This window comes from Uranotaenia lowii, chromosome 2, assembly GCF_029784155.1.
Source record: "Uranotaenia lowii strain MFRU-FL chromosome 2, ASM2978415v1, whole genome shotgun sequence".
NCBI classification, from domain to species: Eukaryota; Metazoa; Arthropoda; class Insecta; order Diptera; family Culicidae; genus Uranotaenia; species Uranotaenia lowii.
In genome coordinates this window covers 376,836,206-376,861,130 of record NC_073692.1, presented here as the reverse complement: position 1 = coordinate 376,861,130, position 24,925 = coordinate 376,836,206, and the positions used below count along the sequence as shown (strand labels likewise).

The window sequence follows — 24,925 nt, the reverse complement described above, 5'->3', positions numbered from 1 at the left end:
TTTTTTCCGAATAAATCCTGAATCTTTCCTTTCGATGAAAAACTTAGTCACATTCGAGAAATGTCTGCTTTTCAAAACATCGAACTAATTTTGGATATTAAACGAGCCCTTTTACCGCCCACTGGACGAGGCAGTTCTCGAAACAATATTTTGGACTCCGAGATGACGCATCTTGTAAACATTTTCCCGAAAATTTAGTAAAATTTTTAACAAAGTTCGTTAATTGAAATATGATGAATATTGACAAACAATCTCAACCATCCGAGTCTGTTTAATGAGAATAGCTTAGCTTTCCCTGATCTGTTGTTCAGTTATTTTTTCATTATTTTTCTTTTTAGTTAAATTTCGAACCATTTTATGAATATCGCATGTGTAATTGATTTTATCATGGGTATAAAAAAACGAACGTGAATCCGTCCCATCGAAATCAAAACATTAAATGAATTCACTCACATAGACATACGATAATTGACATTCCATGCAACGACAAGAAAATAAAAATGGCCTTCGTTTGCATCAAGATAGTAATGTTCTTTTACACGGCAAAAATAAAAAACTCAACGGTAACTTTTTTGTACGCAAATCGGACAAAAAGTGCAGGGACTCGAAGTTAAGTTTAATGCATTAAACTAAACATTGAGTTTAGCGTATTTAACTCAACGTAAGTTTAGTGCATTTTACTCACTACAAAGTTTTTTGATATTTTCTCGCGGGTGCATAGAATTGTATGAAGAATTAAAATTAAGGAAATTTTTCATTGTTTGCGCTACGTAGTAAGAAAAACAGCTGAATTTGAATTAATTTAATTTAATTTAATAAAAACATCAATTTTCAATTGCTTTCGAAACCGTAGATGGGTCGATTCGGAATAGTCATCTTGGCCCAGGTTGCCTCGAATGTTTCCTCACTGTCGCTTGCCACCAGGTACCTGTGCTTGTTGTTCCGGAAGCAAGAACCACATCCTGAATTTTGATTTTTAACGTGGTTTTGAAGAACGTGTGCTGCAATAAATCAAAAATATTACAAAATTTGATTAAAAACAATAATAACTTGTATCTTACCATGATAGAAAACCATTAAAGTCACATGTAGCATGGATCAGCAGAGCGAATGTTATAATGTAGTTGATGACCCTGTTGCCGTAATTTTTGTTCAGGATTCAGCATGTCGGTGCGGTTTCTTGTTCATCCATTTTTGGGGCAGGGTTCTCGGGAACTTCGGTGGCCGCCAGCGTCGCAGCCATGGCCTAATCCATAGCTGAGAACGAATTCTATGCCGACCCTATCGTACAAAGACGGTAAGCAAATTGCTAGCGGTGGCCAGTGCCGGTGATACAACTGGCTTTCTGACCGGAGGGATTGACATCGTTATCGCACCAACCGAAGCTGCCGCAACGGTTTATTAATTCCCACTGCATTGGTCGCGTTTTCAGTTTCGGCGTCGACTTTCTCCTTCAACTCCTTCCATTGAAATTCCTTAGTTTTAACGTTGTTTACTTTTCCTGTAAATAAAACATTTAATTTTAATAATAGCAGTTAGGAAAGAACTGCTCCTTACGACAAACTATTAGAAAAAATTACCTTGACCTCACCGGTACTCCTTCCAGAGACACTGGAACATCAATTTTTCTGCTGGTGTTGTTATGACTGATTTTTCCCAGTAGCTTTGCTTGGTGAAACTTAAAGAAGTAGGTTCGTCCAACCGGAACGCCTCATGTTCCGTCCTTCGTTGACATCGACGGAACCACTGGCTTCTCCCGTGTTGCTGCAGCATCTAGCGGTCCGAATCCTGGTGCAGGTACTGAACAGAATCATCGCCGGAACTAGATGCCTTCCGCCGACCGCAACCGACATAACATGCACTGATTCAACTTGTATCACATAACGATTTAAGGTGGAAAATTCGGTTTTTTAACTTTAACTAAACGCGTTAAAATTTTCAGTCCGTCCGACAAACAAAATGGCTGGTGTAAAAGTACTCAACGCAAAAGTTTTATTGAAATATCTTTTAGGTTGCATACAAAATAAGAAACAAAAAGTATGCAAGAGAAAGTTAACATTGAAAAACTCTCGGTTGCGTAAAAATAACTTACTCGGTAAGTTTTCGAAAGTTTGCGTGTACCATTCAAAATTTGTTTTGGGGGTGTGGAAAAGCATTGAGCTCGATATATAAGTTTAGTTACAGCGAAATAATTGCTTGATTACTGGACAGCAATTAAGGAACATTGAAATGAACATTATTCAAAATAATAATTTTTTGAAGAATGGATTAGTTTTGTGAACTAATTACTTTCTGACTATGGTTAAAAAAAAAATTAAATCAAAGAATTTTGTTTTTAGAAACAAAGGGAAATGGATTTTAAACAGACTATTTGAAATGTTCCAAATTCAGTGCATATTTGCCTTGTTTTTCAACTTAGTTGACATTTATCACACACACTTGCTCTCGTGTACGGATTAAGACAGGAAAAATAGTCTTAAAAAATGATCGCTTTTAAGTTTAATTTTCCCCAAATCCAGAACTATGCTGAAAAGGCCATTACAGTTGTTTTTGACATTTCACACACACACTTGTTGGGCGTGTACCAATGAGTAAGGAAAAATAACCGGGCGACAAACACGGTCGTTTCTGCAGTTATTTTTCCAAAAATTTATAAGTTTTAGTAAAACACCATTATATCACAAACACTTCCAGCGCCAAAAGGGATTTAAGAACTTATCAATACATTCTTCACATTTATTATTCTGTTTTTTTTTAAATTGCCTAAAAAAGTTCTAATCAATCCAACGAGAATGTCAATAACTTATTTCACCCCTCAAACATATCTATAGGTATGAGCAAAGAAACAGTTAAGATAAATTGGAATTCAAGTTTTTCAAAGCGTTCTGTGTAGTTTTCTTTGTCGAACAATAAATCAATCATTCGGATAAGGACGAACAATTCCGAATTATTTATAATTTACAGACATTCAAATTTTCAACTGTCACTCAGCCTGATAAATTTTGAAATCAAAACTAAATCCCTAAATTATGATACAGTAAATTAAAGTAAACAATTTAACATTGAAGACATTAATTTTTTTTAAGATATTATTTCAAATACTAGTAGGTGATTCAATCAAGACAGTTTTAATTTGGCTTGTTAATTATCAAGTGTATTTTTTTTTCTTGATGAAGCACAATGGTTTCACGATGCCCCGTCAGATGGCGTATGATTCTGGGCGATTTGTAGTTGTATGGGCTCAACCGCCACTGATCAGTCTGGGTATATGGTGTCTGCGGTTTTGGTCTATGTGAGCCATCGTGGCTAGTGAATTACTCCCAGATCCGTCGCTGTTTTTTTCTAAAAGTACGCCAATAGTTGGCCAAAAAGAAAATTGGTTGAAAAACGTATGGGAAAGTGCAAGAGTTCAAACGGGAAGGACATAGCACTAAGAATAGAAAGTGTAGTCGAGAATTGATTTTATGGTGAAATTGGAAGTTTTTTTCTGAATCTAAGCAATCGAAAGATTCCTTTTAATTCAACCACGGTAAATGAAAAGTTCATATACCAGTATTTCGATAGCAACTTACTACCTTCTTCAGTGAACGTTTTCGATTGTTGAATGTGTATCGTTTCCCTCCCTTATATTGTCCGGGTTAGGTAAGCTACTACTAAGTAGCAGAAACCTCTGCTCCTCCTATTCTGGGTGTTTCTGGTAGTGCTAAATTATTTTCTACCCGTTTTGAGCATTGTCAGGTAAATTATTGTATTTCTTTTTACCTAAGAATTTGAACAACCAAGTGTGCCCTGGTCCGGTGTCTCCGTTTAAGAGATTAACTGATTTTTCATTGAAGATTTCAATGCTTTCAGCAACATCCAATTTAAGCGAATAACTATTCAAAGACCGGATCAGCGAGACATTTCCTCGATCAATAGAGTGACCAGATTCACACATGTGTAAAGCTACTGCAGATCTAGGATTCTGTGAAGGGAGAATTTTCTTCTTTGAGTCAGATCTAGCTATAGCCATGTGTTCCTCGAATTTATCAATCAACTTCCTTTTGGTTTGCAGCATTCGGAGGTTTCTGCTACCTAGTAGTAGCTTACCTAACCCGGACAATATAAGGGAGGGAAACGATACACATTCATCAATTGAAAACGTTCACTGAAGAAGGTAGTAAGTTGCTATCGAAATACTGGTATATGAACTTTTCATTTACCGTGGTTGAATTAAAAGGAATCCTTCGATTGCTTAGATTCAGTTGAATCATTCAACCAAGTAGGCTCATACCACAACAGAGTTTTTTTTTTCGTGTTCTCCCCACCCAAAGTGTTTTCCCCCGATTGTATTCCCTTGCCAACGACATCTGTTTTCAGGATTGCTATGATAATTCCACGTATAGAATTATATTTTAACGTTACTTGGAGTTTAGAGCTTATTAAAGGGAATGGTAAAATTAACTGTATTTTAAAGCATGGATCACTACAAATCTGGACGCATTAAAACGGGTCTATCTCGGAGCTATGTAAACGAAATAAAAATGTTTTGTACTTGAAATGTAGGGTTTTTATTGCACTTTAAAGGAGAAATAATAAAAAATTATTCCGATGTTGTTTTGATGATTTTTCGAACTATTGGTTGAGTATCACTCATTATAGTTTGAACACCCTATTCGCTGACCTCAGTGGCCATTTTGTTCCACAATCTATTCATCTCTGTTGCTTCCCGAGTCGTCCTACCATTCTTCTTCATCTTCTGCTTGACAATTGCCCAAAATTTTTCGATAGGGCGGAATTGAGGGCAGTTGGGTGGGTTGATGTCCTGTTTGACAAAATCCACCCGTTGGCCCAATACCACTGTAGAACCTCCTAGCTGTAGTGGCAGCTTGCCAAATCTGGCGAAAACTTAACTAGTCCTTTGTGAGATCTAATGTACGAAAAAAAAGTTTTTCAGGCATTCCTCCTTGTAAATTTCGGAGTCCATGGGCTTGTTTTTCACAAAAACCGGAATTTTTCGTCCGCAGCTGCAAATACCTTGCCAGATCAAACACTTTCTTGCACACTTATCAGCAAAAAAGAATTTGAAGTTGCCGGGGACATCACCATGACCAGTGCAGTGCACCACTGCAGTGGCTTTACATAATTTTTGGCCAGAAAGCTGCCCAAAATCCATCTTCACGTACGTTTCGTCATCCATGAGGATGCATCCGTCGAACTTCGTTGGATACTTCTTGTATAACTTGCGGGCACGTCCTTTGGCTACTAAATTCTGCTTCAATGTCCGGTTTGGTTGCTTACTGGTCCGATAGGATCGTATTCATTCGCGTAGACGAATTCTGCTGACGGTGCACCGGTGCGTTGAATTTCTTGGCAATGTCATAGTCCGACTACCCTGTGTTTTCCTTGATCGTTCTCAACACCTTCAAATGCAGTTCCCGATCTTTAATTCCACTATGACGCTTGGTATGAACCTGCCGATCTATAGTACGCATCTCACGGAAACGTTTGAGAACGCTACACACGGTTGATTTGACAATTTTTAACGATTTCGCGATTTTTGAACCCAACCACGTCGGGTTTTTGACGTGGGTGCTCAAAATTTATCATCTCGCGGCTTCCATCACGTGTAACTTTTTTGAAATAAAACGAATCGTAATGAAATTTTCAGCACTGGTAGAAGAAACATTCCTCTACAAAGTGCTGCCAAAACATTCCAGATCCGACAACTAGGAGCACTATGGTAAAATAAATAGTGCGTCCAGATTTGTAGTGATCCCTGCTTTAAGCAGTTCCATTTATCAAGCCAACTGGAGTACCTCGATAAGTGTAATGCATGTTTTCGAGACAAACATTTCGTTTACAAGATCTTACGAATTTCGAACAGCAAACGCTTAATATTCAACGCTTCACATTTTTTACTGTACCAAATAAATCCAGCAGCTGAAGAATTGTCCTAGTGATTGGCGAAGTTACTTCACATCACCCATGGTTTGTTCATCACGAAGCATTTTAGCATGCTTCCAACGATACTGCCGCCCATTTGAAACGTATGGTGGTCCACGTTTCTTCTGTTCACAGTGGGCCCGGCCATTTTATGTTTTCTATTATTTCAATGTTTTTATGTTAACATAATAGAAAACATGAACAAAGACAAAAAGAATGATAATAATCTTTTATTATTCTCCGGGATCAGACATAAGTTCTGGCTGTGGAAGTACGTTTAGTGATTAGTACCCAGGTAACCACCAAGCATTAGCATAAGCAGTAAATCAGCATTATATCTGCATTTCCGCTGCTTGTTGTAGTATATAAGCATTTGAAATGCAAAGTTGTTTTAAATTAGCATGTGATATTATATTTAAAAGCTTTTAGTCAGTAAAAAGCTTTTCGAATGCACAATAGCCATAAAATAGCGATTTCAATGCTTGAATAATGCAATAACAAAAATATTTAAAATCGCATTTTGGATGCTGATTAAAAACAGCTACGCATATTAAATGCTAACAAACTGCAAGAAGCAGTGGAAATGCAGATAAAATGCTGATTTATTGAAGATGCTTTTTTCTAGATTGTAGGTACCGTAAACCGTAGATGGTTTTGTAAAACGGGTTGTTGGGCGAATAATAATATGTGTCTTTAAAGTCTGCTTCATTTAATATTGGAACAAATTCTATTGCTCATTGTGGCGCTCCTAGTGGACGGATTTGGAAACTTTTTTCACCCACGTGTCGGGAAATTCATTACCTTTCACCATGTATTTATGTCATAACACCAAACGATAGCATTTTGTAAACAACCGCCATGGAAACCGAACGGAGAGATCAAATTGTGCACAATTTTCTTACGAGTACGAGTACGAGAATTTCTTCGAAACAGCAATGAATAATTTTTTTAATTTTTTTTTATGAAAGAGTAAAGAAAATGCTACATTTGTATGAAAAACAAATTATGAATTCGTTAATAAATGACTGAACTACACGCAATTGTTTGTGTTCCAATATTAAATGAAGCAGACTTTACATCCGTCGAACTTGATCAGCACTTGGTCGTACAGCTTTCGAGCACGGATTCTGGCCACATTGTTCTGCTTCAGCGTCCGATTTGGCTGTTTGCTGGCTCGGAATGACCTTATTCCTTCCCGGAGACGAATTCGTCGCACCGTACTGTGAGCGGCCTGGAACTTATTGGCCAAATCGCGGTCTGAAAGATTGGGATTCCTCTTGACGGCCTTGATGACTTTCCCACGTAGTTTCCGGTCGACAGTTCCACTCCGACGCTTCGAATGCGGCTTCCGAGCCGTCGTCAATGTTTCCTTGTACTGCTTGATAACACGCCATACGGTATTTCTGGGCATTTTAAGCTGTTTAGCTAGCTTCGATGCCGACAACAATGGATTTTCAAGAAAACTGTGCACAATTTGATCTCTCCGTTTGGCTTCCATGGCGGTTGTTTACAAAATGCTATCGTTTGGTGTTATGACATAAATACATGATGAAAGGTAATGAATTTCCCGACACGTGGGTGAAAAAAGTTTCCAAATCCGTCCACTAGGAGCGCCACAATGAGCAAAAGAATTTGTTCCAATATTAAATGAAGCAGACTTCATTCTACCCAAATGTTTTCATTATGATGTTAAACTTAAACAGTTTGCTGAATTCTACCTAGGTGCTCAGTTGGTTGTTCATTCATAATCGAATCATAATGTCTAGGTATAATCAAACAAAACAACTTATATACCAGCGTACCTGATTTATACCCATTCCTTTATATTTATAGAGGGCATGTTTTTCTTTGTGTACAGATGTTAGTTTTGAATAAGGCTATGATCATTTAGTATCCGGGCAGTTACAAACGTGTGTATTTCAAAAACTATTCATTTGATCGAAAAACTTTCTATGGAGGAAATGAAGGTGTTGATATGACATTTAAACTAAAAATATAAAAAAAATATTTATCAATTATTTCAAGAAATACTCTAACTTTTTCATAAAATCTCTTTTTTTTCTTTGCACACTTTTTTCAGTTATGTTTTAATTTTTTTTTCTACCACAGAACCGAAACCTTTGCGAAATCATGATATTTTACACAAACTCACCTGGAAAAAGCAATTGGAATCTGGTTGGAACCTTTTCATGAGTTGGTATCTCGAAGAAATTGATCTCTTAAATCCGGTTTTAACATAAGTTTTTTTCCATCAGAACACATCTGTCATATTGCGTAAAAACCGGATGCACAGATTGCGATCTTTGGATCTGATCATTAATAGTTATTTACTTGGTGTCTACTAGTCAGGCATAACTTTTTGCCTCTGCCGGAAATGGATTTTTTGCATTATGTAGGGAGTCTTGCTTCAGTTTTCCCAAATAACCATAAACTTTTAACCATATTTAAGATCAAGAGTTGCACTCCGATAGTTGATTTGAGCTTCGTGTGGATCCTAGAGTGGTTCCTTATACTTAATAACCATTTGGTACGAAAAAAAATCAGAAAAAAATCAACAGTTCATGAGCTTTCGAGTCAACAATGAAGAATTTTCGAGGCACAAAATGCGCAAAAGGAGCAAATTTGTGCAAAATTATTTTTATCATGTCTTTTTTCATAGTAAATATCTCATACACACGTAAACTTAAAAATCTATCAAAAATAGGCAAGATAGTCCTTTTCATAACCAACACAACGCTACTAACTTTTTGCATATCCGAGCTCTAATAACGCAGCTATCACCAAAATAAAGTGCCCGGATACTAAATGATCATAGCCTTACTTGAAGAGTGATTAATATTGTGCATATAAGAAAAATGGATCGTTCAAAAAAAGTGGGAAAATATCACCAAACGTGGTTGTTCAGTCCGACAAGCGGACTGAGAAATGAGAATAGACGTGAGAGCAACGCACCGAGAGAGCGAAACGGTTGCTCTCACTGAAAGCGAGATGTTTGCGCCTGGAAAGTTCTAGGCGGTTCCATCTGGCGCGAGCACGTGCTTGTTTGCTTGCTCGTCAACCTATTTAAGGGCGCATTCTTTGATGCGCCGGGATCACATTCCAGTCTCGACTGTCAAGAGCGTAGGACGTGTCTCTCACTAAGTCTCAGTTTAAAGTTTCTAGTCCCTTTTTTCTCCTCGCGACCGTTCGTGTGCTGAAACCATCGCCGGGGTTTCACACGTACCAGATTTCGAGTCTTCGTCGGGACGATCTGGTGTTCGTTTTTCCGTCGTTCGCCGCGCCCGTCGTGTGTGGAAACCGACGCCGGGGTCTCCCACGAGCCAGATTTTCGTGCCACCGTCGGGGCGTCTGGTGTCCGACGTCATTCTCCGTTGAATCGACGACATCAAAACACGCTCCTTCGCTCATAATCGTTTCGTGCTCTCTCCACATGCTCAGAGCAAGCGCGAACATTTTTTCCAACTAATATCCGCATGGGTGGAAAAAAGCGAGAGCGAAACTCAGCAGGTAGCCGGAAGGTTGCCAATATCAGCGCCAGTACACCCGAGGCCCTTCCTCCAGCCAAAAAAAGGAACATCCATGATAACGTGTCGATCGTATCACATAACACGTTCAGTATTTTGAGCGAAGAAAGGACCGCAATCAATGCCAGCGATCTAAACGGGTTTGGCGATTTGGCGAGCGAGCAAACTGCAACAGCACCACCAATAAAACCTCCGCCCCTGATGGTAAAATCAATCGGCTTGGATAAGCTCAAACAAGAGTTGACAATTCTCTCCGTGAAGGTTGAATATAAACTTTGCCGCTTTGGGATCAAAGTGGCAACCCGGTCCCGAGATGACTACAACAAAATCAAGGCTCTTTTGGAACGGAAGAAGGCTGAGTTTTTTACGTATGATTTTCCATCTGAGAAGCCATTTAAAGCAGTCGTTCGGGGGCTTCCAATCATGGAACCAGATGATATAAAAGCAGACCTCGAATCCCGCTATAAGCTTCAGCCGCTCGCAGTCTACCCGATGACGAGACATAACGCGCAAAGAGAATACCGGGATTGTCTCTACCTGCTGCACTTCGCCAAAGGTACAATCACATTTGGGGCACTCAAAGCGGTGCGAGTAATTGAAGATGTCGTTGTTTCCTGGGAGCCCTACCGTGGAAAGAACAAGGATGTCACCCAATGTCTTCGTTGTCTGCATTTTGGCCATGGTACCCGCAACTGCCATCTTCGGGTCCGCTGCAACAACTGTACTGGAGAACATGCAACAGAATCCTGTCCAGATGAAAGCAAAGACGAACTCAAATGTGCCAACTGCGAACAACCGCATCGAGCTACAGACCGAACCTGCGCGAAGCGGGAGGAATATAAGAATATTCGGAGGCAAGCCTCAATCAACAACCAACCTGGAAGAAGGAACAACTGGGTTCCACCACGAGTCCCCCCGAGGGATGCTAACAACTTCCCCGAACTTCACACGAACAATCAAAATCGTCAAATTTTGAATGTTCCAGCTGTCGCACCTACCACAACGCAATCGCCGCCCTTCACCTCCCAGAATATTCTGCCTAATACTGCTGGACAAATCAGTGATCGAATTAACCACATCCAAGCGGTCCCATCTGCCTGGAAGAACCTCCAACCAAGAGAAACGAATCCTTCTCTTCCTGGGTTTCAACAAACCACCTTCCCTCAACCCGCACTGGGCGAGGACGAAGCATCCGATGTCCCCCCGCTCAAATACACACCGGCTGCATTACTCCAGATCCTGAATATCATGTGTGAAAAGATAAATCAATGCTCCAACCGCATGGATCAAGTACGTCTCCTTGGCGAATTCGTTCTGTCGTATGGCTGTTAATGAACTAAGATTGCTGCTTTGGAATGCCCGTGCTGTAGCGCGGAAATCGATTGAACTATTGAATTTGATGAACGACCATGGCATCGATATTTTGGTCCTTACAGAATCACATCTGAAGCCTGGCATGAGCTTCCATCTGCCTGGCTACAACATCATCAGGCTGGATCGCACTCACTCGAGCGGGGGTGGAGTAGCGATTGCGGTGAAGAAAACCATCCAGTTCAGCATTCAACCTCATCTTCAAACCAAAGTCATAGAGACGCTGGGAATTGAAATCATGACAAACATCGGGGAGCTGCTAATAATTGCGGCCTACTGTCCGAAACAGTGTGTTGATAGCAACGGAACAAGCAGACAGTTCAAAATGGATCTATCAAAAATCACCAGGTTCCGGAAAAAATTCATTGTTGCCGGTGATTTGAACGCTCGCCATGAAGCCTGGCGAAACCATCGAAGGAACAAGAACGGAGAACTATTGTTTGACGATTCTCAACACGGGTACTATACTATCAACGCACCGTTAGAGCCCACCTTCTTGTCGGCCTCTGGTGTCCCATCTACGATTGACATCTACATCACTAATGCTGACTCATATGTTGGCAATCCGGAAACCATCAACGAGCTAAGCTCGGACCATTTTCCTGTGAAACTCCAATACAACTGTGCACCAATTTTGCGACCTCGAGAGCTGAGAAAGGACTATCACTCAGTCAATTGGATCGAATTTCAGCGCAAGGTTGATCTCCGCCTCATCACCGATGGCCCACTAGAAACTTTTGAGGACGTAGATCGGTCTCTGGGGGAATTCCATGCAGCTATCATCTCTGCCGAAGATGAATGTATCCGGAAGGTTCCTGTAACTGTAAGTAACATACAAATTGACGCCCAAACGAAACAACTAATTCGTGATAGAAACTGTGCAAGACGACGATTTCAAAGATCAGGTATTTTAAGCGACAAATACTTAGCAGCTAGTCTGACAACAGAAATCCAGGACAGAATCAACGACCTGAGAAACGAGAAATTCAATGAAAAATTATACCGACTTGATTCGCGCTCAAAACCTTTTTGGAAAATTGCCAAAATATTAAAATCTAAACCACAGCAGATACCCCCTTTAAATTCAGACGATACCCTACTTATTTCTCCTAAGGAGAAGGCGGATGCTTTAGGTAGACATTTTGTAGCCTCTCACTGCCTAGGTAGCACTATCTCTAGTTCCATGGAACCTGTGGTTCAAGAAACTATGAACACTCTCGATAACAATCGGTGCTACGTCCCCTCAAATAGGCAGATAACGTTCGAGCAAGTCAAATTAGCCATACGGAATTGTAAAAATATGAAAGCCCCCGGCTTTGACTCAATATTTAACATACTATTGAAGCATTTGAGTGAGCAGTCTATAACACACTTAGTTGCCATATTAAACAAGTGTATGGATCTACAATACTTCCCATCTGAATGGAAATGTGCCAAGGTGGTCCCCATCCCTAAAGCGGGAAAGGACCCGTCCTCTCCCAGCAGCTATCGGCCGATAAGCCTGTTATCATCACTGAGCAAGATTTTCGAACGGTTGATTCTTGACCGTCTTCTTGTTCATATAAACAACAACAGAATAATACCATCTGAGCAGTTTGGATTCCGGCAGGGCCATTCAACATCGCAACAGTTACTACGAGTGACCAACTTCATCAGGCGGAACAAAAGAGTCGCAAAATCAACAGTGATGGCACTGTTGGATATCGAGAAGGCGTTCGACAACGTGTGGCACGAGGGCCTACTGTACAAACTTTACAGGTATAATTTTCCAATTTACCTGATAAAACTTGTCCAGAATTATCTCAACGGAAGAAGCTTTAAAGTTAGCCTACATGGTGCCACTTCTCAAATCTACTCAATCCAGGCCGGCGTGCCCCAGGGTAGTTTGCTGGGTCCTGTACTTTACAGTCTATACACGGCGGACTTACCAAAACCACCTGAACATTGTCATCTGTCTCTATACGCCGATGATACTGCCGTAATGGCCAAAGGCCGAAACACTGAAACAACAACTAGAAAGGTCAACAACTATCTAAATTTGATTACCGAATATATGAATATGTGGAAGATCAAGATAAATAATACGAAAACGCAAGCAATATTATTTCCATATAATAAGTCACCTAAGTTAGCTCCTCAAATTAACTGCAAAATTTCTATGAATGATAGCCTAATTGATTGGTCAGATGAGGTTGTATACCTAGGAATAACTCTCGATAAAAAGTTACTTTTTCGTACACACATTGAAAAAACTAGAACAAAGTGCTCCTTGATTATGAAAAAGCTGTTTCCATTGATCAATAGGAATTCAAAATTGTCTTTAATTAACAAAGAAGCTGTATACAAACAAATTGTTCTTCCCGTCATATTGTATGCTTCACCCGTTTGGGACAGCTGCGCATTAACGCATAGGAAAAAATTAATAAGTATCTACGAATGATATACAATTTGCCTAGAGACACAAGTAATAGACTAACGCACAAAATTGCACAAATGAAAACTATTGAAGAGCAATTAGCTGCAATTAAAGAAAAATTCATTTATAAGTGCTGTAACTCGGAGTATGATAACATAAATCAGTTATACCATCCACAATTTTAGGTTTAGGTTAGTAGATAGAATTAGTTTTAAGCATCTATTAAATTAGAAATGCATAGCATTCAAGAAAGCATCCTGAGATGCCACAAGGTCACAAATTAAAAAAAAAAAATGTAAAAATTGAACAACTCCACTAAAGATGCAAGCAAATGTGCATATCACTTAATATGTAAACAAAACCCTAGTGTTAAAGCTCTTAAATAAAAATAAGTAATTAAAAAAAAAAAAAAAATGCGCCGGGAGTCATTCGTTATCAAACCGCCAAGCCGTCAAGATGGGACGGTAGTGTACATAGAAAGTGTAAATAGTAGTGTAAATTGTTTTAGTGATAAGTCAGAGAAATAAAATAGTATAGAAATGTAATCAAGAAAGAGTGTCTAGTACTTTCTTCTGGTGCTTCGCTCCGACGCCTTGCTCCCGAGTCCAGCTGCCACAATCGGCTCTTTTCAGAGCCCTCCTATCCAGAAAGAGTTTTGGATCTCGGTCAACCAGGCGATCCCCCCGAGCCTTGGCCGCCAGGCAGCGCACTATGGGGCAGCTCCATACAATGAGGCGGCAAAAAGTATGATTAGGTGTTTTGGACTATTTTGTTATTTTTGAAAATTTTGTATGAAAATTACTGTTTTAACTAACTTAAAATAAATTCCAACAAGAATTTTGCATAAATAGCTTTTAAAATACGATGCTTGGTGTTTTTTTTGACCCAACTTTTTATATCTTTTGAAAACCAGGTTTTGGACTAATTGATCATCTATATATATAAAAAGCAATTTCTGTATGTTTGTTTGTTTGTTTGTTTGTTTGTTTGTCCTCTATAGACTCAGCCGTCTTAAGAGCTAGAGAGCTGAAATTTGGCATGGATACTCATTAGGACCAGAAAGGATGAAAAATGTTTTCAGATTTTTGGATGACCCCTTCTGAAGGGGGTCGTCCATACAAGACAAATATTGTTTTCGCGATATTGACGTTGTTTTTCGTCGGATCGTGTTGAAAATTTGTACATGAGTGTGTTGAAAGACGAGCAACCGATTCCAGTTGTTAAATTTTGTGTAAGGGGTCAGCCAAAGGGGTCGTCCATATTAACTGTTTGCTGTTTTCGCGAAATTGACGTTATTATACATCGTATTCAGATGAAAATTGGTACACGATAATTTTGAGAGATGTGCAATCGATTTGAGGTATCCAATTTAGTGTAAGGGGCCGGCAAAAGGGGTCGTCCATATTAAATTTTCAGTATCTTAGTGATATTGTCGTGTTTATACATCGGATTGGGATGAAAATTTGCACATAGGAGTTATTAGGGACAAATAACTGATTTCACTTATCCAAACTAAAATCAGGGGTCGTCCATATTAACAATTTACTATTGATGCGATATTGTCGTTATTATACATCGGATTCAGACGAAAATTGTTACACAAGAGTTTTGAGAGATGAGCTATGGATTTCAGGTATAAAATTCAGTGTAAGGGGCCGGCAATGGGGGCCGTCCATATAAACCTTTCAATATTTTTGCAATATCGTGGTTATTTTACATCGGATAGGGATGAAAATTTGCAAACGGTAGTTTTCAGGGACGAGCAACCGATTTCAGATGTCAAATGTTTTGCCAGGGGTCGACGAAAGGGGTCGTGCATATAAATTAATTTTTTACTGTTTTGAGCAATATTGACGCTGTTATACAATGGATTGCTTTGAAAATTTGCACACGGGAGTTTTGAGGGAAGGGCAATCGATTTCAGTCATCAAAGATTGTATAAGAGCCCCCGAAAGGGTATTAGTTTTTTTGGCAATAATTGCGTTGTTATGTAATGATCGAGTCGAAATTTATACACGTGGTTTTTTGACACGGTCAAAGGATTTCTGATTTCAAATTTAGTAGCAGACGACAGACAAAGGATCGTCCAATATTTTTGCAATTATTACTTAACAATGAATTCAGAAGTGCATCTGGAAATTGCTTGGCAATTGGCTTTCATGTAAACTGTTCATGACATATTCCAAGTTGAAAGCGAAACGGAGTTCGTATGGGATCAGCTAGTTAAATGATAAATAACATCAAGACATTTCATGAAACTCAAGAGAAAAATGTGTAAAATGATTGATCAATCATGAGAAACATTTTTTTGACAAACCAACATCAACTTTGTTGAATTTTTACTCATGAATGGGTAAAAATTACTCATTTTCATGATATTTTCAGCTTTATTTGACTATAACTCAAAAAACGGTGCTTTAAGGTGCCTGGAATCTCTTTCATTGTATTTTTAGGCCTTGAAAATAGATCTTGATAGTGAAAAGAAAATGGGGAAATGCGGGGATTTTTTTTTGGCAAGCCTTTAAAGTTTTTGATTTTTGAAAAATATAATTATTTACTCATTTTTATCATAGATCTATTAAGAGTGTAAAAATTTTGAATGGTTCAAATGATAGCTTTTAATATAAACTTTCATATGGTGCACTTTGAATTAAAAAAAAAATGTTTTCCATCGAAATATATGTGTTTTAAATTTTTTTCTTCATCATATAAATTTTTCAATTTTTCAAAGTCTGATGTCTGTGGTGCGTTCAGTACTCAAGATAATGAGTTGAAAAACTGGAAATATCTTAGTTAAATATTAAATTATTAACTAGTTAAAATAAAAAAGCGATCCGATAAAGTTCAGTTTTTGACTTTTTGCCGCCTCAAACCCCATAGTGCAGCGTCATGAGGACCTGCCTCCACTGATGAGACAACCATGCGTGGTTGAAGTCTAATCCCACGAGGGGAGCGGACTATCAGTGGTAGTTTCCCAAGCGCTCACATTGTCCCGGCCTTGGCCCCCAGGCAGACAGTCTGCGGACCTGCCTCCACTATTTGACAACCACCAGGGGTTGTCAAAGCCTTATCCCTGAGGGGGAAAAGGCAAGCAGTGGTAGTTTTGCCAAGGCCCCTCCGTCCTACAGTCCAATGGCTTTTCATGGCCAAAACAGTGGTTCATACAATCAAAATTTAAAGCGGTATTGTGAAATAGATGGTTCATCGAACAGTGATCTTGCCAATCCTTCGGGCACACCAAACACTTTGTTGAATATACCGTCAACAAGTACTCATCCACTTCCAACATCATCTTCATCGCAAGATGCTCCAGATGTAACACCTTTGGATGTGTCCTCAATACCTCTATTGAATTCCGATGACGATGCCTTAGATACTGGGAGGACGCAGAACCTCCAGAAGAAGATTATTATAGCCCTGACGATGAATCAGATGGCCACGATAGAATAATTGAAGTTGAGTTAGACCTTTCAACGTTTCTTCGTCAATGGAGTTTAGAGTTCAAAATATCCAATTCGGCGCTGAAACCTCTTCTATCGCGTTTATCGCAATATGATCGCATGCTACCTACGGAGTCACGGCGTTTACTGGAAACCCCTCGAAAAACTGCCTAAATTATTGAAATTCAAGAAGGAATATTATTGTAAAGAGACTTGATATAACGATAACATATTTTTTACAGAACAACGTCTTCGCGAACTTTTAAAAGCTTGAGAAATTCTCGTGAGATTTCTGTCAATTTCAATATTGATGGTCTGCCGCTATTTAAAAATGGTACAGATCAAGTTTGGCCTATTTTATTTAACGTGCATGAAGAAACGAATATTAAACCAATGATTATTGGAGTATTCCACGGTAAAATCAAACCGAAACGTGTGGAAGAATATTTGGAACCATTCGTTGATGAAGCACTACCTATTTTAAATATAGGTATTATTATCAATAGCTTCAAACTAAGTGTCAAAATAAGAGCTTTCATCTGTGATTTCCAGCTAGAGCGTTTATAAAAGGTAATATACTATAATTATTTTCTGTTATATGTGAAAGTAACTGTCCATAATTTTTCAGGAACCGTGAACTTCAATGCTTTTCATGGATGTTTAAAATGCACCACCGTTGGAGAACGTCAAAAGGATTTAAATGTAAACACTTATCCAGTAAAGAGTGCACCTAAGCGAACATATGCCGGATTCCGTAGTACAACCTACGATGGACATTATCAGACCTATAAGACTCGCGAGAACGGAAACATGAAAAAGGTGTATGTGGACACACCCCTTTTAAGATTGCTTTTGATATGGTAGAAGACTTCATTGTAAGTGATTATTTGCATGTACTCCATCTTGGTGTCACTAAAAAAATGCTCACACTGTTTAAAGATGCACACAACCCAGGTAACCACCAAGCATTAAAACAGCACGTATGTAGCACTATATACGCATATACGGCAGATGGATTAAAGCTACTAAGCATTATATAAGCATTTATGTAGCCCTGAATGTTACTCAAATGCGGGTAAGGTGTTGTTTATATGAACAAAAATATCATGTTCCATCAGGTCTTCTCTTATAGCTTAGCGGATAAAGGAATCGTCCATTGATATTGATGTCACTAGGATCCAGGTTCGAATCCCGTTCCAGGAGGAGGAACATCAACTCCAAGAGTTTTCCCCACACAAGGGTGCAATGGTAAAAGGTCGAGTGAACAAAAAGAGGGTGATATGCAGCAAAGAAAGAGAGGAGTGGGTCGGTAAAGAAGAACACGAGATAAAAATATCTGTGAGTGGTGATCACAGGATTTTTTTTTGTTTAAAAGAAACGGCGAAGCATTAAATCAGCATTTCAAATGCTTTTTAAATGCCAAGTTGGGAACATTTGTAGGGTTTAGCACTAAAGTAGCCGTATATTTTGCCAAAACCTGCATTTAAGTAGCAATCAGGGCTACATAAATGCTTATCTAATGCTTAGTAGCTTTAATCCATCTGCCGTATATGCGTATATAGTGCTACTTACGTGCTGTTTTAAATGCTTGGTGGTTACCTGGGTAATTAGTGAAACTAATTTGTAATTGTTAATTTTGATTTGTAACTCAATCAACCTTGTGTATTGAAACTCTAAACTTGACATACAAAAATCGTACCTCGTCTTTAGAAAGGGTTTTTATTAGAAAGTATAACTAAACAAATTCAGAATTTGAAACCAACAATTTTAACTTAAAAATTTATTCATCAAATACTAATTTTATACATCAACAAGTTGAAAGACTCACGATGCTCATCAGAGTTAGCAAAACAAAATCTGAAACCTAGTATCCTCTCCTGTATTACTAAAAATTTTGATTTCGAAAAATCGTGCTGGTATGAAATATTCTTTAAGAAACCAATTCCAGTCTCAATTTTATTTTGTGTTTCTTGTTATTTTAAATGCTCAACAACACATTCAAAAACTATTTGATAAATTACACAAGCACACAAAATTCGCATACTTCAAGGTACCAAGAATTTAAAAGCTAATTTTGACTAATTTGGTTGCCTTGGATCAAAACATGCAATTTTTATAAGCTTTTGTTGTTAAAACAACTTTTGAAAATATTTTAAAATCATTTGAGAACTTTCTCCGTTTTTTGACAAAACTTTTAAACAAAAACATTATATTTAAAAAAAAAGGTTTTCAATAAATTTTCAACTTTTCGCAAGACTTCAAGTTATTTTGAGCTGTGCGAAAAAAAGTTATAGAGGTTTTCATTTTTAAAGAAGTTCTAAATCACATCAATCTTGGATATTTTAAAAGCAAAAATTTAATCGTTTACCAGGTTTGAACATATTTTGTTCAATGATTTCTATTTTTTTTTTAAACTTTATTCAGTCAGAAATACTTGTAATGGTATCTTTCCAAGTTTTTAAAAACTGTAGAATTTCACTTTTTTAAATCATGCGTCATCTTTAATTTATTATTCCTTAATTCAATGAAACAGATGTAATAGAAAATTTAGAATCTGATTTTATCTTTAGCGTAGACTTGTTCATTCATCAGTTCATCAATGAATTATTTCACTTAACTAAAACATTTTAAAGCTTTTAAACTCCATATCACCAAAACTAAAGGCGATAGATGAAAGATTCGAGTTTAGGACGCATAAAACTACCAAATCAGTCATTACATCATAGGCACCAAAATCCTATTCCCTTGAGCTATTAATTAAATTTTATAAATAAGTTTTCAAATGGTATGTATGTATGTATTTCTACCACCCAGGTAGCAAGGCACAGCCAGTAGCAGCGAGCAACTTTTATTTTGTAACTTGTTCAAGATTCGTCAACTCGATAAAGCAAAATGTCTTTGAATGAACTGTTCCAAGGGAGAAGAAATGTAAACAGAGGCATTTACATTTCTAAATAGGGATAGGATTGAATTGTCTCCATCGAAAGAACACATCAAATTTATCAAGCGTCTGAGTCAAGCCGTTACAACGCAAAGCGCTCAGCTGGGTGGGGAGACGGACCCGTCCTCAATCCACGATCCCTTGCTGGTGAGGTAGCCCAATGCTCTCCTCAAGAATCGCTTCAATCGGATGCCCGGATGGCCCAACCCAAAACCCCGAACAATGTTTATAAACAAAATATGGTAATAAAATTAACATTTTTTCATTTCCATTTGAGTTGTTTTTGTGCTTTTCAATTATTGAATAAAACTAAACTTCTACTATTCAAACTTGAAATGTAATTTTAACTTTATGTAACTTTTATTAATATAGCTTTACGCATCTTAACTCAAATGAGAAGAAAAAATACAATGAAATAATGTAGAAAAAATAAATGGAACATCCTCACCAGATTCGTCGTTCCAACGTCGATGGTATCATCCTGTGCCAGAGTCAGCAATTTACCCCATATTTTATCGCGTTGCGCGATATTCTTTGGCTGATGTCATGCTGAAACAACTAGCAACGCAACGCAACGCAACGTTCCAATTAGATTGCGTTGCATTGCATTGGTATGTCATGCTGGCGCGACCTGTCACTTTGAAATTCCCTACAAATCATCACTTCTCTACATCTGATAATGCTTTGAATCGTCTCCTTTCTTTCCGGAGCCATCAAAAACTCATCAAATCACGACCCGGATTGCAAGAATGCCGAAATTTGAACCGACAAAATTCCTTGTTTTCTTTGCCGGAACTAAGAATTCATGAAAATTTTCTCGCCGATTAAGATAGTTTTTAGTTTATTATCACAAGTTCGGACAGATCTTCGTACTATTGTGCTTAAAACCCGGAATCACTGCTTCAAATCGAGAAAAAACAATGTTCCTATTGGATTTCCTACTAGTCGCGCTACTAAACACATTGGCATCAGATTGGTCGCGCTACACAAAGCGACCAGTATGACAGGTCTGCGCGATTTCCATGGAGATCAAATGAGAGCTGGTTAGTCGTGTGAACGTTGCGTTGTAGGTCGCGTTGCTAGTTGCTTCAGCATGACATCAGCCTTTCTCCGCTCGCCAACCGACACTGCCGACACTCAACACTACCATGTTTCCACTCGTCATCGTCACATTTCGGAGATGGTTTACTCTCATTACGTATGTAAATGTTAAATGTAATTAGCTCTCTCTTCATCCAAATTAAAGATAATATCCCGAAATCCCGACTCTCCAAAGCTCTCTCTCACTTATTTCTAAACACTAACACATTTGGCTGATAGCCAGAGCTTTTCTTATTTTCAGCGAGCTTTTAACATATCTTCGTCAAACCATTCGTTAATTCACGTACACTCGCACTTCCACTAGCCCAAAACTTCCTCATACAAGCGCCAAAGAAGCCAGAGCAAAAAGAATAGTGGATTTTTTCGGGATGGAGAAACCCTGACGATGATATTGATGACGGCATACAATATTTCTACGTTTCAAAACATTTCCCAAAAATTTTCGGTGCACTGCTTAGGAATACTTTTTGGCAAGATTTCACTTTAATGTTAAGCAAGCACACTTGAAATCTCTTCTTGCTTGATTTCAATCTAGTTTAGACTTTAGCAAGACGCCATTTTTTCATCACTTTTTCGTACGTCAATTTTTGATAATCTCGGCCCGATTTACGATTCACCAATCATTCACACATATGACGCGTATGGTTGATAACTTTCAAAACATTTCGGACGTGTAAAAACCGTAATTTTCGTTTTTTCCCACAAACCGACGGACCAAAATCGAGGCGCATGAAAACAGCGAACCGTACGCCACGGCTACCCGCACACAACTCATAAATAAGTTTTCAAATGGTGAGACGAAAATATTGAATAAAAAAATGTTAAAAAAAACTTATATTTTTCATCGTCATATTCCCAGCAAACATTTGAGAGGGTATATCGTAGGAACAACAGAACTATTAATACAATTATACCAGATGAAAAGATTGTATTAAACTTGCCAAAATAGCATATAGCTACAAAAGTGGAGGCGATATATCTACAATGACAAGGTGTTAACGATTCGATTTCCCCACAAAAAGCAAAATATACGATTTTAAGTAATTTGAGTAAAACGCAAAAAAAAATCCCCGACCGAGAATTGAACTCCAGTCCTCCTAGTTGGCTGTCCGGTATCTAACCACGATGCCAACTGATGAGTTGAAATGATTCGCGCTATAGCTCTATATGTAAGAATTTCTGTTTACGAACCGGTCTAAGGAAGAAGGAAGGAAGGATCGCCCATTTATCGTAAATCAGTTCACTCAAATCGTAAATGTCGAATTAGCATATTCTCAACTTATTGGAGACATATTTACGTATTGACTTAACTGCTATCCGATTCAACGTTTTTGGGCAAAGCTTGTCGTAATTGAATGATAGGAAATCACTCAATACTAGGGTTGCCATCCGTCCCGCAAAAGCGGGACATGTCTCGCTTTTTTGTCGAGCGTCCCGCCGTCCCGCTTTTTCCTCGAAATGTCCCGCTTTTTTCATGGAAAACCTTTAGAAAGATCAATGGGAAAAAATCAAACTTTAGCCTCAATTTCAATTCATTGGGTCAACACAAAAAGAGTAGATACATGGAGATCATTTTTAAAAACAGTAAGGAACAGTATTTTAAAAATCTGATATTTTAATCCTTTCAAATACTGAAAATTCGTTGTAAGAAATTTGACTTACATCTACAAGTAAGGTTTGATTTTAGCACATTTTTTAAAAATAAATCCTATTCCAGTTTTCGTCCATTTCTTCGTTAATTTTATGTTATATTCAATAATGGTTTACCAAACAGAGAAAATCAAGGGTCCAATATTTCCTATTTGACTATTCTAAAGGACAGTAGTTCATGATTTACGCTTAAAACAACACTAAGTATGAAAAAAAATCTTTCGTTCCAAAACTATCTTGAATATTTGTTGGTTCGATGCGTTTATTCACAACCTGGCTTTCGGGCAATGCCTTTAATTTTTCTAAAAATACTATACTTATAGTCAGTTATTGGTTTCACAGTTAAGTTCAATGTCTGGAAGATGCCTTCATGAAAACTGGATTTTCAAGTAGATAAGCTTGACTGATTGAAAAGTATTGGGAGTTAGAGTTATGAACATACGGTGCATAATTTTCATGATCTGGTATAATTATGTTTCCTGCTAAATGCCTTTGAATAAAAAAAGAGTATATTTAGTGAAATTTTAAAAAAAGTTAATACACCCGTTTATCAACCAAAAAAAGTACATGTACTCTTGTTCTTAAAGCACGTTCAACCAATGTAATGTAAATAATTTTAGTATGAAGAAAATATAGTAAAAAAAAAACGAACACACACATATAGAATCCCAGTGAAACTTCATGTTTCTTTGAAGAGATCTAATTCAAACTTAACACTAAGGCGCACATCTTTTAAGGAGATGATGGCTAGCATCTTACAAATGCTAAAACCACCAGCCCACAGAAAGAGGTACTATATATGCCGTGACCGAGATTCGATCTCATGACCTCTGGCTTAGAAGACTTGAATGCTATCCTCTAGGCCACGATCGGCGGCTTTTTAAAAATAGTTTAGTAATATAGAAAATATAGGTTGCTTCCAAATGATTATTGATCTAAATTTTTCCACAGAATCTTAGTTTAATTGCCATACACCTCCTCTTTTGACTCGATTGTCCAAAGTATTCAATGATGGATGTTATCTTGAGTTTTCAAATTTTTTAAACAATTTTGAAATATATTTTTATTAAAAAAAATGTTTCTACGTGATATCAAATCCGACGTTCACAAGTAAAACTTGAAATATTTCTCTCAAATAATGTGTTAATTTGCGACAACCGTGGAAAATTATCGTGTTTATGGCAAAAAAACTGTTAGAAGTCATGAATGAAAAACTGAGCAAAATCCGCGTTAACAAAAAACTTGTGAACTTTCTATGAATAACTTTGTCTGATGGTATTCTTATAGGTTTGAAAATACAATTAAGCTTTTTTTTAGTTTCTAAAATGTCCTGCTTTTTTCGGCTGTGTCCCGCTTTTTTTTCGTGAAATGTCCCGCTTTTTCTGAAAGTATCTGGCCAGCCTACTCAATACAAACTTGTTCACGATGGTTATTGAAAATGTCTTATAATTCGATTTGGATTATCATTTCTTTTATGATTTCATGTTAGCTGGGTTTTGTTTTAAATTTCAAATAAATCTTCCGATTTTAAATACAAACTATTAAAATTTTATAAAATACTTTTATGAGTAAGTCTTTTTTTTTATTTTGAATTTTTGTGGTCTGAAAACATAATCTTCTGAAAACAAAATTTTTAATAACAAAAACAAAGTTTGCACCTTCTGTCCTTTCCAGGACCCAATATTTCAATTGAAAGCAACAAAATATTCAGAGCTTGAAATTCTAAACCTTCGATCGAAAATTTATAAACATTTCTATAATTTTTATTATATTAAATAATGTTAATTGATCATTATTTTTAATTTATCTTTAGAAAAATGATTAGAATTAGCAACTCAAAAGTTAAATTTTAATGCGCAATATTAACTGAAATTGTATTATCTTTGTGCTTTCAATATTTGCAACAAAACTTGGAACTCGTTGTTTTTATTTTGATTTTATCAGTTTCTTTTTGATAACTTTCCAATCTGTACTTTGTCAGTGTGAATATTTTGTAATGTAAAAAGGTAGATATGTAAAGTTATCATTTTGAGCTCTTAAGCCTCTTTCTTTAATAACAGAACGAATTTTAAAATAGAAAAGGATTTTATGTTTGACTTTGATCACTGGCACTCTTGAAATATTATTGAATATTTTCTATTATTTATCAAATAAAATACAATCAAAAAAAAAATAACTGGCGCAAAATTTTCCATTCAATTGATAACCAGACTTTCGCTTTTGCAATTCTAAAACTTTAAGTTTGACAAGTCTTTTGCTCGATTGGAATGACTATGACGGAAAATCGAAAATTCCATATCGTGACATTTCGTCTCTTTGTTTACTATAGGCTTGTTAGGAGCTTGAAGTCTAAATTGTGTACATTCGTCGTGAAAATCCAAACTTCACACAGAGCTAGAGCTATATTATATAAAAATGAATTTCTGTCTGTCTGTTCCCTATATACTCGGAAACTACTGAACCTATTTGCGTGAGACTTGGCAGGAGAGACCTTTGAGGAACCTAATTTGACATGGGTGGTTATTTGGGTACGTGAAATGTTTCTATAATTATTTGG

The 24,925-nt window shown here is 37.4% G+C and overlaps 1 long non-coding RNA gene across 1 annotated transcript; it reads right to left on the bottom strand.

The window, feature by feature from the left end:
* Positions 1-875: 875 nt before the first annotated feature.
* Positions 876-2,277, bottom strand: LOC129749425 (uncharacterized). The gene is made up of 3 exons (XR_008738042.1): positions 1,581-2,277; positions 1,062-1,501; positions 876-1,001 (listed from the first exon to the last, which is right to left on the bottom strand). It is a non-coding gene; the product is annotated as an uncharacterized LOC129749425 (long non-coding RNA).
* Positions 2,278-24,925: the final 22,648 nt, after the last annotated feature.